Raw genomic sequence first — 15,000 nt, forward strand, 5'->3', positions numbered from 1 at the left:
TTAAATCACTATTAAATTACTCATAAGATACATATATTAAAAATAAATAAACTTGGGTTGTTATGTTCTCGAGAAAGGCCCTTTATGGAGTAGGCAAAGGAAAAAGACTTTCTCAGTTGGAATGCTCCCCACATCATGATGAATTTAATGAGGTGGGAGGATGTGAGGTGCCCATGGTTATTACTTTGAAGTATTCAGACAGCCTGGCTTCCCTTTGTTCCTTTGCCCCTACACTCCTGCAAAGGTTAGGGGTGAGCCTGGAGCTGGAGGGTAGGGGAGAGGTGTTTACTCACAAGTAACTATCCTTAGAGACTGTATGAAGCTTCTGAAATGTAGCCAGAGCAGCCTGCTGGGTGTCAAAAAAGGCCGACTCCTGAGCTGGAGGAGAGAGAATAATGGTTATGTTAAAAGACTGTCATACCTGAGGTTCTGAAGTCCCAGGTTCAATCCCTAGTATCACCATAAACATGGGCTGCTCAGTGCTCTGCTCTTTCTCTGTCTCTCTCTCAATCTGTCTCTCTCAATTTTTCTTTCTCATAAAAATAAATAAAATGGAGGCTGGATGGTGACACACCTGGTTGAGCAAACAAACACATTACAGTGCACAAGGACCCAGGTTCAAGCCCCCTGTCCCCACATACAGGGGGAAGCACCATGAGTGGTGAAGCAGTGCTACAGGTCTCTCTCCCCTGCCTTTCTAGCTCCCCCTTTCCTCTCAATTTCTCTCTGTCTCTATTCAAAATAAATATTTTAAAAGACTTATTTATTAAAATAAATAAATATTTTAAATATTTTTAATTTTATTTATTCCCTTTTGTTGCCCTTTTTGTTTTTTATTGTTGTAGTTATTATTGTTATTGATCTCATCATTCTTGGATAGGACAGAAAGAAATGGAGAGAGGAGGGGAAGACAGAGAGGGGGAGAGAAAGATAGACACCTGCAGACCTGCTTCACCGCTTGTGAAGCAACTCCCCTGCAGGTGGGGAGCCGGGGGCTCGAATCAGGATCCTTACACTGGTCCTTGTGCTTTGTGCCATGTGCGCTTAACCTGCTGTGCTACTGCTCAACTCCCAAATTAAATATTTTTAAAAGCAAAGAAAGGACTCCTCCCCTTGGAGACCCCTTTAAATAGGGGCTGTACTATTTAGATTATTAATAAGGATGGAGTACAGAAAATAGGGATCAGGGAGAGACTGCTGCTCTTGGTGAAACCCAAATGAGGCAGGCTTGTTCCTTTCAGACAGAGAACCCATGCTTATCTGCCTGTGTCTCTGCTATAAGGTTTTCTTTTGTTGTTGTTGTTTTTTGGGGGTTTCACACACACACACACACACACACACACACACACACACACACACACACACACACACACACGTTTTCTAGTAAAGTTCCATTCAGGAAGCTCTTCCATGGCTGAGCTGTAAGACAAGAGTGTGGGAGCTGGTGGGTCAGCCAGCTGGAACATGCAGAGCCAGCAGAACCAGAGCTGCTGGAGCCCTGGGGACACGCTGTGACCTCTGAAACCTTGTCTTGAGCAGGACTGAGCCAGGACTCTATGGCACCGGAAGAAGGGTCCTGTCGCTTTCCCACACTAGTGTCCAGGGCTTGTGTTCAGACAACCTCTCCTGAATTCATGTACGAAGGACCTTATCTAGTGCACAAAACGGAAATAAAAGTATACTGCTGAGTCACATACGTGTATGTGTGTGTGTGTGTGTTCACACGTGCATGCCATCAGGACCTCAGGCATGAGTGATGTTACCATATTTAAATTAGAAGTCTAGGCCATATATTATACTGTTTAAGAATATGTGCTGAAGTCATTAACATTTTTATTTTTTAAAGATTCATCTATTCATTTATTAAACAAAAAGAGGACTAAGACAGAAAGAAATCAGAACCTCACTCAGACACATGTGAAGCTGGGGACTGAAACCAGGGCCCAGGAATGCAACTCTGACACTCCACCCACTGTACCACCTCCTGGACCCGTAAGTCATTTACTAATCCCGTTAAAAAAAAAAGAAACAATAGAAGCAAGCACACTTTCTAAGACTTGTGGGAACTATGGTGGCTATCATCTTGGACAGTGGGAAGGTGAGGACACAGAACTCTGGTGGTGGATGAGGTGTGGAGCTATCCATTGTAATCTTACAGTCTTGTAACATACTATTAATAACAAATTTTAAAGAATAATTTAAAATAAAGTAGGTATTTTTAAAATCCAGTTCAAATGTAAATGATTGTTTAGACACCACTCCACTGAATTTATTTGAACTTGATTTTCTCTTAGAAACTTTGACCACTTTGTTTGAAGAGAGAGAAAAGCAAACTGCTCTGTTGCTAAACTGAGAACTAGAGAATGATTGAAAATCCACTGCAAACAGTCTCCGCATCACAAGTCCTTCTGGGTTTTAGCCTGAGAAGTCTGTGTTCTGTAAAGTTTGCAGTGGCTTTAATGGTGTGTCGTTTCCTGGTGAGGTTTATCTGTACTCACAGGAGGAGTTAGCCCACCAAGGGAAGAGCCATGGCATCTCAGACAGGTTTGCCAAGTTAGGCTGCTAGGTTGTCTCTTTTGCGGTAGTTCTTTCAAGTGTTGGAAGCTGGCTTGTTGTCTCAGAGGTTGTGTTGGCAGACTTCATGTATGATGTGAACAGCTCTGACCTTTCATCAAGTTGACTGAGTGCTATGACTGTGATCTTTGCCCAGAAAGCTTGAATGGTGATCAAGACTGGACCAGCTAGGCTGTGGCCTAGTCTAAGATGTTCTTATACACCATTCCAAGAGACTAAGACACACAGAGCAATGGAATACAACTTAGATCTGTCTGTGGCCGATTGACAAAGGTGCCAAGGGAATTGGTCCACCCCTTGTGGAGAGAAGTCTAGAGAACTCCCAAAAGGCTAGAAATGGACCTACCCTATGACTCAGTGATTCCTCTTCTGGGGATATCTCTTTTTTATTTTTTTTTTATTTAAGAAAGGATTAATTAACAAAACCATAGGGTAGGAGGGGTACAATTCCACACAATTCCCACCACCCAATCTCCATATCCCACCCCCTCCCCTGATAGCTTTCCCATTCTCTATCCCTCTGGGAGCATGGACCCAGGGTCATTGTGGGTTGCAGAAGGTGGAAGGTCTGGCTTCTGTAATTGCTTCCCCGCTGAACATGGGCGTTGACTGGTCGGTCCATACTCCCAGTCTGCCTCTTTCTTTCCCTAGTAGGGTGGGTCTCTGGGGAAGCGGAGCTCCAGGACACATTGGTGGGGTCTTCAGTCCAGGGAAGCCTGGCTAGCATCCTGATTGCATCTGGAAACTGGTGATTGAAAAGAGAGTTAACATACGAAGCCAAACAAACTGTTGAGCAATCATGGACCCAAAGCTTGGAATAGTGGAGAGGAAGTGTTACGGAGGTACTCACTGCAAACTCTAGTGTACTTCTGCTTTCAGGTATATATTTTGCAGTAGTTTACGGATACGTGTGAACATATGCTCTCTCTCACAGAAACTGGTGTATATCTAGGCTTTGGGACTTTGTTAGAAAGTGAACCTGGGGATATATCTTAAGGAACTAAACACACCCATCCAAAAAGTATAGGTATATACCTATGTTCACAGCAGCACAATCTGTAATAGCCCAAACTTGGAAGCAACCTAGGTTCCAATGAGTGACTAAGACAGTCATGGTATATACAGGGTGGAATATGACTCAGCTGTTAAGAATGATGAATTCACCTTCTTCACTTCATCTTGGACGGAGTTTGAAGGAATCGTGTTAAGTGACATAAGCCAGAAAGAGAACGATGAATATGGGATGATCCCACTCATGGACAGAAGTTGAGAAATCAGAACAGAGAGGGGAAGCATAAAGTAAAACTTGGGCTGAATTAGGTATATTACATCAAAGTAAAGAACTCTGAGAAGGGTGGGGGTGGGGGAGGGTTTCAGGTCCTGGTGCATGACGGTAATGGTGGAGGGGGACCTAAGTTGGGACTGAGAGTGTTTGGCAGACACCTATCATGGTGAGATGAGAAATTTAACCCATGTGTCAACAACTGTACTTACTGTCAACCATTAACCTCCAATAAAAAAATTAAATGGGGAAGCATGGGGGTACTCTAGATATTAGACTCTCTGAAGCAGGGACATTGACCTAAGTTACATGGGTAGAGGGGAATCCTACCTTGGGAAGTTTCCTGAGACTGCAGGCTCTACTTATGACCATAGTCTCCATCATCCTGTATAGACCTGAGGGGCAAGAAGAAAGGGAGGACTTGGAAGAAAATTCCTTAGGAAGACTTGGTTGGAGGAGAGCTGAGCATTTCTTCTCTTAAACCTGCCTGTTCCCACTCTGTGGGCCCATAACTTCCTTTAGTCATTCTCGGTCTTAAGAAAGTTTTAAGGTTCACTCTCTCTTTAACACCTTTTGCTGGTGGCCTTGGAGGCGTCACAGTGGACAAAATGGAGGAAGGTGTTTGGATCTAGATATTAGCACTGGAATTGAAGATGTGAGATCCTGAGTTTGATCCTCAGAGTCACATGCCAGAATGAAGTACAATTTCTCTTCCTCTCTCTCTCTTCCTCTCTCTCTCTCTCCCTTGCTTTTGTCAGTTAGTCAATCATTAATCACAAATCTTTTTTTTTTAATTTGGCCTCCAAATGAGATTTTGCTATTTTTCATCGTGAACTCTTTGGTTTAACTATTCTCTCAATAAATACTGTTTCCTTGCCATCATCACATAAGCATCCTTAGAATTCTTTCTTGACTAGGGAGAACAGGGACTCTGAGCTCACCGGAGAGACTCCTGCCCAGCAAGGGGATCCCCTTGTATCTTCTTTCTACACTGGTGCTGGAGCAACTAGATACAAGAGAGGGTGAGAGAGTAAAGTTAGGGACCAGGGAGGTAGCTAGTTGAAGAGCTCTTTCTTTCTCTATACTGAGTACCATCCTGGAACTGGGTAAAACCCAGAAAGACAAATCAAAATACAAGATCATTCATGGCAGGTCAAGTGCATGACCCTAGCCTGAAGGAAGTTGTGGTGCTGTGGTCTCTTTTACTCTTACTCTCTCTCACTCTCACTCTCTGCTCTCACTCTCTCTGCTTCTGTCTTTATCTTTTTTTTTTCCTACCATGTATGCATTTTTTTAAATCAGTGATTTAATGTTGATTTATAAAACTATAAGACAACTGGGTATAATTCTATACTGTTACGAACACCAGAGTTCTCTGTCCCCATTCCCCCCCGCTAGAAACTGTAGTAGTTCTCCCAAGGTCACAAATATGGGTTGACAATCGTTTCTTTCTTTCTTTCTTTCTTTCTTTCTTTCTTTCTTTCTTTCTTTCTTTCTTCCTTCCTTCCTTCCTTCCTTCCTTTCTTTCTTTCTTTTTTCTTCCTTTATTGGGGGGATAATTATCTCTATAAATATATATGCCTATCTTTTCTATGATCCTGTCTTCTCTTCCTTTCTAAGTCATTCCCTGGTGGGGTAGGACTCTGCAGAGGTGAGATTCTAGGACACATTGGTGAGGTCATCTGCCCAGGGGAGCCAGGATGGAATCATAGTAAAATGTACAACTTGGTGGCTGAAAGGTAGTAATATATAAAGCAAGAAAAAGTGTTTGATAAACAGAAACCAAAAAGTAGGAATACAGCAGATGAGATTAGGGAAGCTTGGGGTAGAAATAAGCTAGGAATTCTATTTTAGGTATGTTCCAAAGGGCCAATGACTTTAGTAATTTTTAACTAAGCTTGCTAGCTAAATGAGGTAGACAAAAATATATATATATTGTCTGGGAAGATGTTGTCAGAGTTGAGAATAGAACTAAAAAGCTGGATCAGGGCAGAAAGTAGCTCCCAAACTTGAAGAAAGTTTATGTATACAAGTAACTGTTTAATCCTTTTCCACTTAAAGTTTATATGCATCTTCAGTGATACAAATCCAATTGCAAGAAGACAAAAGCAAAAATTAACCAACGGGACTATATCAAATTGAAAGGCTTCTGCACATCAAAAGAAACCAGCACCCAAACAAAGAGACTCCGTACAGAGTGGGAGAACTTCACTTGCCACGTATCTGCCTCTTTGTCAGGAGGTCATTGGTTTACAGTACAGCTGTTGGCACATGGGCTTAGTGTCTCATCTCACCACAGTAAGTGTCTACAGAACACTCTCACCTCCAGCATAGGCTCTTTTCCACCAGCATGCACCAGGATCTAAACTCCCCCCACCTTCTCCCTGTCATCCTTTCCCAGAGTCCTTTGCTCTGGAACAATATGTTAAAACTAGTCCAAGTTTTACTTTGTGTTTTCCTTTTTCTGTTTTTTTTTTAAATTTTTTATTTAAGAAAGGATTAGTGAACAAAAACATAAGGTAGGAGGGGTACAACTCCACACAATTCCCACCACCCAATCCCCATAACCCACCCACCCCCTCCCATGGTAGCTTTCCCATTCTCTAGCCCTCTGGGAGCATGGACCCAGGGTCGTTGAGGGTTGCAGCTGTTTTTTTTTTTTTTAATTTAGGATGTTTACTTAAAATATTTGAACCTTTCTCAACATTTTTTTAAATTGGGAGGATTAATGGTGTACTTTTTCTTAAAACAAAAAAAAAAAAAAGGAAGAATCAGTGCTCTGGCTTCAATCATAAAAAGGAAACAAAAATGATGCAGTTGGGCCTATATTCAATAGCCTAGACCAAAAAGAAAAAATATATGAAATAAATCAAATTTAAGATTGACCTAAATTTAGAAGCTAAAACTATAAAATTCTAAGAATGAAATATAGAAGTTGTTATTAATATTATTATTATTATTATTATTATTGCCATTGTCAGGGCTTCACCACTCCAGGCTGACTTTTTCTGGTATTCAGAGAATGAGAGAAAAAGTATGGAACCTTCCTCCTATGTGGTCTATAGGAGCTTCAACCTGGCTCCCATATATGGCAAAGCTGGTCCTCTCCCAATGAGTTATCTCGGCAGCGCCAGGAGTGGGTGAGATAACTACATATCTCTGGGAACAGAATCTTAAAAATGACAAGCAAAGCAACCAAAAATTTGATTCCGTGACAAATGGAAATTTAAAAAATATATATTTTACTTATTTTGGATAGAGACTGAGAGAAATTGAGAGGGAGATACCTGCAGCACTGCTTCACTGCTTGTAATGCTTCCCCCACCCCACCCCCAGAGTTGGGGACCAGGGGCTTTCACCCCAGTCCCTATACACTATAGCATATGCGTTCTCCTCTGGGAACCTCCACCCAGACCTAAAAATTGGAAATTTTTGCACCTCAGAGGACTGTCAAGAAATTGTAAAGACAACCTACACAGTGGCAGAAAATGTTTGCAAATCATCTAGATGACAACAAGGGATTTGAGTCTAGAAACAAAAAATTCTTAGAAGTCAAAGTAAAAAGACAGCCAAGCTTAAAAAAACAAAAACAGTGAGCAGCCACTTGACTAGGCTATAGGTATGGATCCACTTGCCAATGTCCGTGTCCAGTGGAGAAGTAATTACAGAAGCCAGAACTTCCACTATCTACACCCCATAAAGAATTTTGGTCCAGACTCCCAGAGAGGGAGAAATGTTAGGGGAAGATAACCAAAGGATTCTGTACCTCAATTCCATCAGGACCCGGAGAGAGAAGAGGAAAAAAACGAAGCACAGTCGAAAGTAGTGATAGATGTAGGACTTAGAAAGGAAGAGACGGCAAGATCATAGAAAAAAAAAAAAAAAGGCAAATATATATAAATATAGTCAGATAGTTATAGAAATAATAGTCAACCCCTATCTGTGACCTTGGAAGAATTATTGCGGTTTCCGTGTGGTCCGGGAGGTGGCACAGTGGATAAAGCACTAGATTCTCAACCACGAGGTCCTGAGTTCAATCCCCGGCAGTACCTGTACTAGAGTGATGTCTGGTTCTTTCTCCCTCTGTCTATCTTTCTCATAAATAAATGAATTCTTTAAAAAAATTACTGCGGTTTCCAATGAAGGGAATGAGGACATAGAACTCTTGTGGTGGGAAAAGTGTAGATTTATACCTCTGCTATCCTATAATTTGTAAATCAATATTAAATGACTACTAACAATAATAATACTAAAAACAATGGGCAGGGCAGGTAGTGGTGCACCTAGCTTAACATATACATTACAGTACACAAGAACCTGGGTTTAAGCCCCCAGTCTCCACCAGCAGGAGGAAAGTTTCACAAGTGGTAAAGCAATACTAAAGGTGTCTTTCTCTCTGTCTTTCCTTTCCTATAACCACCCTCCCTTCTCAATTTCCCTCGGTCTCTATCCAAATCAATAAGTAATACATCTTAAAAAATATATTTATTAAAAAATAATAATCTATGGGCAAGGGACAATCTGAAAGGTGACACAGTGGTGAGGGAGTTGGATTTGAAGGAATAAGGTCCTGAATTTGATCCCTGGCAACACATATCCTGGTTCTCTATCATAAATAATGAACATAAACAAATAAATCAATGTTTGAAACAGTGGGCAAGGGAGCTGGGCGGTAGCGCAGCGGGTTAAGCGCACGTGGCTCAAAGTGCAAGGACTGGTGTAAGGATCCCGGTTCGAGCCCCTGGCTCCCCACCTGCAGAGGAGTCGCTTCACAAGCAGTGAAGCAGGTCTGCAGGTGTCTATCTTTCTCTCCCCCTCTCTGTCTTCTCCTCCTCTCTCCATTTCTCTCTGTCCTGTCCAACAACAATGACATCAATAGTAACTACAACAATAAAATAACAAGGGCAACAAAAGGGAATAAATAAATATTTAAAAATAAAAAAACAGTGGGCAAAAGACTTGAATGGACATTTCTCCAAGGAAGATACATAAATGACTAACAAGCACATGAAAATATGGCCAGCATCATTAGTCATCAGGGAAAAGCACGTCCAAGCAAAGGGAGACAAACTTCACACCCACTGGGATGGTCACAAATAGAAAAATAAATAAACAGGGGCCGAGAGTGGTGCACCTGGCTGAGCACACATGCTACATGTGCAAGGACCCCGGGAACTTCCAGAGGCATGGCTATGAAGCAACAGCAGACTTGTATTGCTCTGCTCGGTCAACTAAGAAAAATATTGAAAATTACCTGAAAACTCAACAGAACATGACCCGGATTTCTTCAGAAGCTCACCAAGCCACAGGTGAGTACAGCTATGTGCGGCTCATGGACTGAAAAGGGGCAAGGGAGAGATTCTGGGGGCTAAAAGGCCATACTCGGGGATGCCTGGCGCTAAACTGGGAGAGGGGCAGCTGAGGTGCACCACTTCTAGGACTGCGTTAAGGAAACAACCGTAGAAGAAGGAGGAGGAGGAGGAGGAGGAGGAGGAGGAGGAGGGAGAAGGAGGAGAAGGAAAAGAAGAAAGAAAATAATCGGAGTCACAGACTTGTGTGACTTGTGAACAACGTGCAAGGACACAGGTTCAAACCCCCAGTCCCCACTTGTAGGGAGGAAGCTTCGAAGTGGTGCAGCTGGGCTGCAGATATCTATCTATCTGCTGGCTTTGAAAGTGACTGGGATCCATGTGGATTCAGTCGGCTAGGAAGAATCATCAGTTTCCCCAATGAATGGGTACTCACGGGATGCACCACGGGAAGGTCGATCCAATGCATCTATCTATCTATCTATCTATCTATCTATCTATCTATCTATCTATCTATCTATCTCTCCTGTCCCTTTACACACACACACACACACACACACACACACACACAGGAGTAAATGACTAAAGGAACAGAAAATAACATGTTGAGACTGGAGAAATAGCTCACTTGGATAGTGTGCTGATTTGCTATGTGCATGACCCAGCTTTATTCTCTGGCCCTGTCATAGTGAAGGAAGCATTGGTGCTGTGGTCTCTTTATTTATCTTTCTGCCTCTCTCTAAAACCAAACAAACAAATAAATACCAAGTGTTAGGGAGTGAAGAAATTGGAGCCTTCATGCATTGTTGGGGAGGAGGGTGAAACGGTACCATCACTGCGGAAAATAGCTTGGTGGGCTTTCAAAATGCTAAACATCCCAGACATGCATCCAGAAAAGCTGAGAGCAGGTGCTCTAACAAGCACGTGCACAGGAATCTTAGTCTCAGCTCATGATAACTATAGGTGAAAGCAGCCCTATGCCCATCGTGCATGGATGGATGAGCGGGTGGGGGAAGGATGGATGGATGGATGGATGGATGGATGGATGGATGGACAAAAGCATGGTAGAGAGAAAACACAAGTATAATGTGAACTGGAATTGGCATATTGCACCAAAGTAAAAGACTCTGGGGTGGAGGGGTGGGGGAGAATACAGGTCCAAAAAGGATGACAGAGGACCTAGTGGGGGATGTATTGTTATATGGAAAACTGAGAAATGTTATGCATGTACAAACTATTGTATTTACTGTCGAATACATTAATTCCCCAATAAGGAAATTAATAATAATAGTAATAAACGAAATCTCAAAAAAAAAAAAAAAAAAGCATGGTAGATCCACACAGCAGAGCAGGAGTGCATCACAAACCACAGCACCACATGCTGCCTTCCATAGTGTGATGGACCCCTGAGAATGGTCAGTGCAAGAAGCCAGTCCCAAAAGGCCACATCTGGTGTGATTTCACTGACGATCTGTGTCCACAACAAGTCAATCTAGAGAGAAAGAGAGAGAAAGTAAGTCATTGTCTCCTGGAGGGGGTGGGGCACGGAGGGACACAGGGTTCCTTTCCAGATGACAAAGGTGTTTTGGAAGCAGACAGAGGTGATGGTTGTCCTGTGCTATGAGAGAGCTCGGTGCCCCTTAATACCGCCCTTGAGACAGCTACTTGTGGAGACTGGGCTGTGGCACACTTTGCTGAGAGCATTCATTGTAGTGCAGGGGTCTGAGTTCAAGCCTCTCAACCCCACCTGCAGGGGGGGCAGGGAGGGGACAGGAAGCTTCACAGGTGGTGAAACAGTACTGCAGGTGTCTATTCTGCTATCTTCCCTCCTCAACTTCTCTTTCTCTATACAAATTAATTAATTACTTTATTATTGCCTCCACGGTTATCGCTGGGGCTCAGTGCCTGCTCTACAAATCCAGTGCTCTCCAAGTGGCCCTCCCCCCCCATTATATTAGCTAAGACAGAGAGAAATTGAGAGGGGGTGAGAAGAGAGAGACCTGCAGACCTGCTTCACCACTTGTGAAGCGACCCCCCCCCCCCCGTTTTGCAGTTAAGGAGCTGGAGGCTCGAACCAGGATCCTTGCATAGGTCCTAGTGCTTATAGTATGTGTGCTTATAGTATGTGCCACCATCTGGCCCCTAATTAATAAATTTTTAAAGAGACGGCTATTTGTAGACACTAAATGCTGATGAGAAGGGAGACCTTCCCTGCTGGTGGTGGGAAAGGAAATTGGTGCAGCTGTTATGGAAAGCAACAAGATGCCCCCAAGAAAGTAAAAAACAGAGATTCCAGGGCCAGCGGAATTGCTCACTTGGATAGTCAGCTGCTATACCAAGCACACAATCCAGGTTCAAGCCTGGGCCCTGGCACAGTGAAGGATGCTTTGGTGCTATGATCTCATTCATGCTCACACTCGCTCTGCTTCTCTAAACTTCTCTGTCTCTGTCTACCAAAGGCCAAACAAAACCCCAGAGAATCCATAAGATCTAGTTACCCCACTTATGGATATAGACAGATATAGACACAGACACAGACACAGACATAGATTAGATACAGATACATACAGACACAGATACAGATATAGATCATGCTGAATCAAAGGAATCTGTGCGCCTCAGTGTATTGCAGCTTTATTCACAGCAACCAAGAACTGGAAGCCACTTAAGTACCCACTGGCTGGTGAAGGGGTGAAGATGTAATCTAGTCAGATGATGGAAGATTCAAGTTTAAGGCAGATGGACCCCTGCCACTTGCAGCCGTGGAAGGACCTAGAGGAATTGTGTGCTGTGAGATAAGCCAGAGAGAGAGTGGCACACATCATCTGATTCCATTCATGTGTGGTGGTGTAGAGAGAAAACAGACAACTAAATATACTTGAGGACTGTTAATTCTAATTACAGTTACCAGAAGGGTGGGGACAGGGGCTAGGGGCTGTGGGGAGGGGGCATAAATCAGGGCAAGGGACACACACATGCTGAGTATCCCTGCTGCCCATCTGAGGCCCCTCCTCCTTCTCCCTCCACTCCCAGAGGTTCAAAGTGTTACTGTTGTTCCATTGAGTTCACCTGCTTGTCCGATGCTTCTCTGTGAGGGGACTCATAGGATGTTTGTCTTTCTCTACTTCATATAGGTCACAGAACATCACACCCAACAGAGTCTTCCTGTTGGAGCAAGTAGCAGGATTTCATCCTTCTTTCCAGAAGAATACTATTCCCTTGTGTGTACATATCACATTTTTGAACATTAAACGTGTTCTTTTTTTAACAAGTGCTTTTTAAGTTTTTTTAAATTATTATCTTTATTATTTCTTGGATAGAGACAGTCAGGAATCAAAAGGGAAGGGGGAGACAGAAAGGAAGAGCGACAGAGAAAGAACTGCAACACTGCTTCGCCATTCATGAAGCTTTCCCCCTGTGAGTGGGGGCTGGGGGCTCGAACCCGGGTTGTTGTGCACTGTACTGCGTGCACTCGACCAGGTGCACCACCAACCAGGCCCCCTTAAACATGTTCTTATTGAAGCTGCATTTCATTACAGCATTATACAGGCTTCAGGTGGGCAACATTTCAGATCAACACCTGTACATGATATATCACGTCCACCACACTTCCATTCTTCACTACACACTGGAACTCTTACCTGACTTACCTCTGTCCACTCCCACTTTCCACTTTTCTTTCTGGTAAGCTGTAATTTGGCTTTAGAGTTTAAAAGTTTATCTTTGTTTCATCTGGCTTATTTGTTTGCAGTCCATATAATTTTATATAAATAGCATCATACAATATATACTTCTTTTTTCTAAGCCTGACCTTTTTTCACTGAGCATGCCTAAGATCCATCTAACCTGGGGTGAGGAGAGAGCATCACTGTTCTGCAAAAGGCTTTCATGTCTGAGACTCGGAGGCCCCAGGTTCAATCCCTGGTACCACCACCAGCCAGAGCTGAGCTGTGCTCTGGTAAGAGCACAAACACTACACACACGCGCGTGCACACACACACACACACACACACACACACACACAGACACACAGATAATAAATTTAAAATATTTAAAAAATCCCATCCATTCTGTTGTTGATTACTAGTAGTTTATTCTTTTCTATTGTTGAATAGCTTTCCATTGTGTGGGTTTATTTATCAATGCACCTGCGAATAGACAGTTTAGGTTGTTTCTAGTTTAGGATTATTATAAACCAAGCTAATAAGAATGTTTATGTGCAAATCTTTGTGTGGACATATGCTTTTATTTCTCTTATGTAGAACAACTGGGTCATTAATAGATGTGAACTCTGTAGGAAACCCACAAGTTATTTTCCAAAGTCAGTAAGTATTTTACTTCTCTCCTAGCAGTGTAGGTATTACATCTTCTGGACCCACTCATCAGCTGATGGGCATGTGCGTTGTTCTTAGCTCTTGACGACTGTGAGTGGTGCTGCACTAAACATAGACTCACATATACAGAGATTCAAGATTTAACCTGTGCTGCTGTGGACTGTTACTTCTGTTTTCACAGACAAGTGAACAAACTCAGAGAGGTTAAGTGACTTCAGCAAGGGTTTTTGCATGTTTGATTGTTTTGTCTTTTTGTTTTTAGATAGATGGAGGGAATGAGGGAGGGAGAGAGACAGCGAGAGAGAGAGAGAGAGAGAGAGAGAGAGAGAGAGAGGGAGGGAGAGAGAGGGAGAGAGGAAGAGAGAGAGAGAGAGGAAGAGAGAGAGAGAGAGGAAGAGAGAGAGAGAGGAAGAGAGAGAGAGAGGAAGAGAGAGAGACCAAGACCATAGTACTGAAGCTTCCTTCAAGGTGGTAGGGTCTGGGCTCAAACCATGGCAGAGCAGTGCACTTACTCAGGAGAGCTCTTCTGCTGGCCCTGGTCAAGTGTTTCAACCCGAATACAAATGCATGTGGGAAGGCAGAAGGCTTTCTCCCTTTCACTTTGGAAAGGCTGGCTCACGTGTGGTTTCCTGTTAGCACATGGCTGAAAGCAGGGTTGTTTGGGTTTTTTTTTTTTTAATAGCTTTCTTGGCTAAGTTACAGTTTCGTTTCATTTTCCTTTTATCACGTAAGTTTCAGTTCTGTTTCTCAGGATATACTCTTTCCCTGTTTAGAGACAATATCTGATCCTGTTTGTTCTAACTGTCCCTTTGTGCCCTTTAGCCTGATTAAAATACACCAGCATATCCCAAGCCTGCTACTCCTTCACAGCGAGTTGAACCCAATTTGAAGCCTGGCACCGCACAAAGTCATCCCAGCACTCGGCAAAATGCGTCCACTTCTGACTCTCATGAATCTGCTCAGAGATTAGCAGCCCCAGCCTCTTCGTCTCCGTGGCTTGTGCCACCGCCTCTGTACATTTCTGGCTGTGAAAAGGCCACAGAGAGCCTGGGTCACTCTGTAAATGAATCAGAAGCAGGAGCTCTGCCTTGGCCTGGGGGAAGGGCTGAACAAGGACTTCCTGAACTAGCTGCTGCTCAGAGTGCAGGCTTGCTAATTCTCCTCCCCGCCCCCCATCCATCTCCCACTTCTCTTCCTCTTCAGCTCCACCCAAGCTCAAACAGCCCAAGATTCCCTGGGACATCAGGCACAGGAAAATGACAGGAAAGGACTCAAGATTGTGACCATGGAGCTTGGTGGTGGTGTGCATATATTACAAGGCACAAGGACACTGGCTCAAGCCCAGTCCCTTTACCTGCAAGAGTGAGGAAGCAATGCTGCAGGTGTCTCTTTTTCTCTCCCTCTCCACCTTTCCTTTTCTTCTAGATCTCTCTCTGTCTTTATCCAAAATAAAATAAGTGACCATATGGCTAGAGGGCTCCCCAGACTGGAGACATTTCTT

The 15,000-nt window shown here is 43.3% G+C and overlaps 1 long non-coding RNA gene across 1 annotated transcript in view; it reads left to right on the top strand.

The window, feature by feature from the left end:
- Positions 1 to 1,868: 1,868 nt before the first annotated feature.
- LOC132533033 (uncharacterized) overlaps positions 1,869 to 15,000 on the top strand; it is a 26,941-nt gene continuing 13,809 nt past the window's right edge. Inside the window, exon 1 of the long non-coding RNA XR_009544919.1 lies at positions 1,869 to 2,098. This is a non-coding gene — a long non-coding RNA (uncharacterized LOC132533033). The remainder of the gene's footprint in view (positions 2,099 to 15,000) is intronic.

Source organism: Erinaceus europaeus, chromosome 15 (genome assembly GCF_950295315.1).
Source record: "Erinaceus europaeus chromosome 15, mEriEur2.1, whole genome shotgun sequence".
In the NCBI taxonomy this organism is placed as follows: domain Eukaryota; kingdom Metazoa; phylum Chordata; class Mammalia; order Eulipotyphla; family Erinaceidae; genus Erinaceus; species Erinaceus europaeus.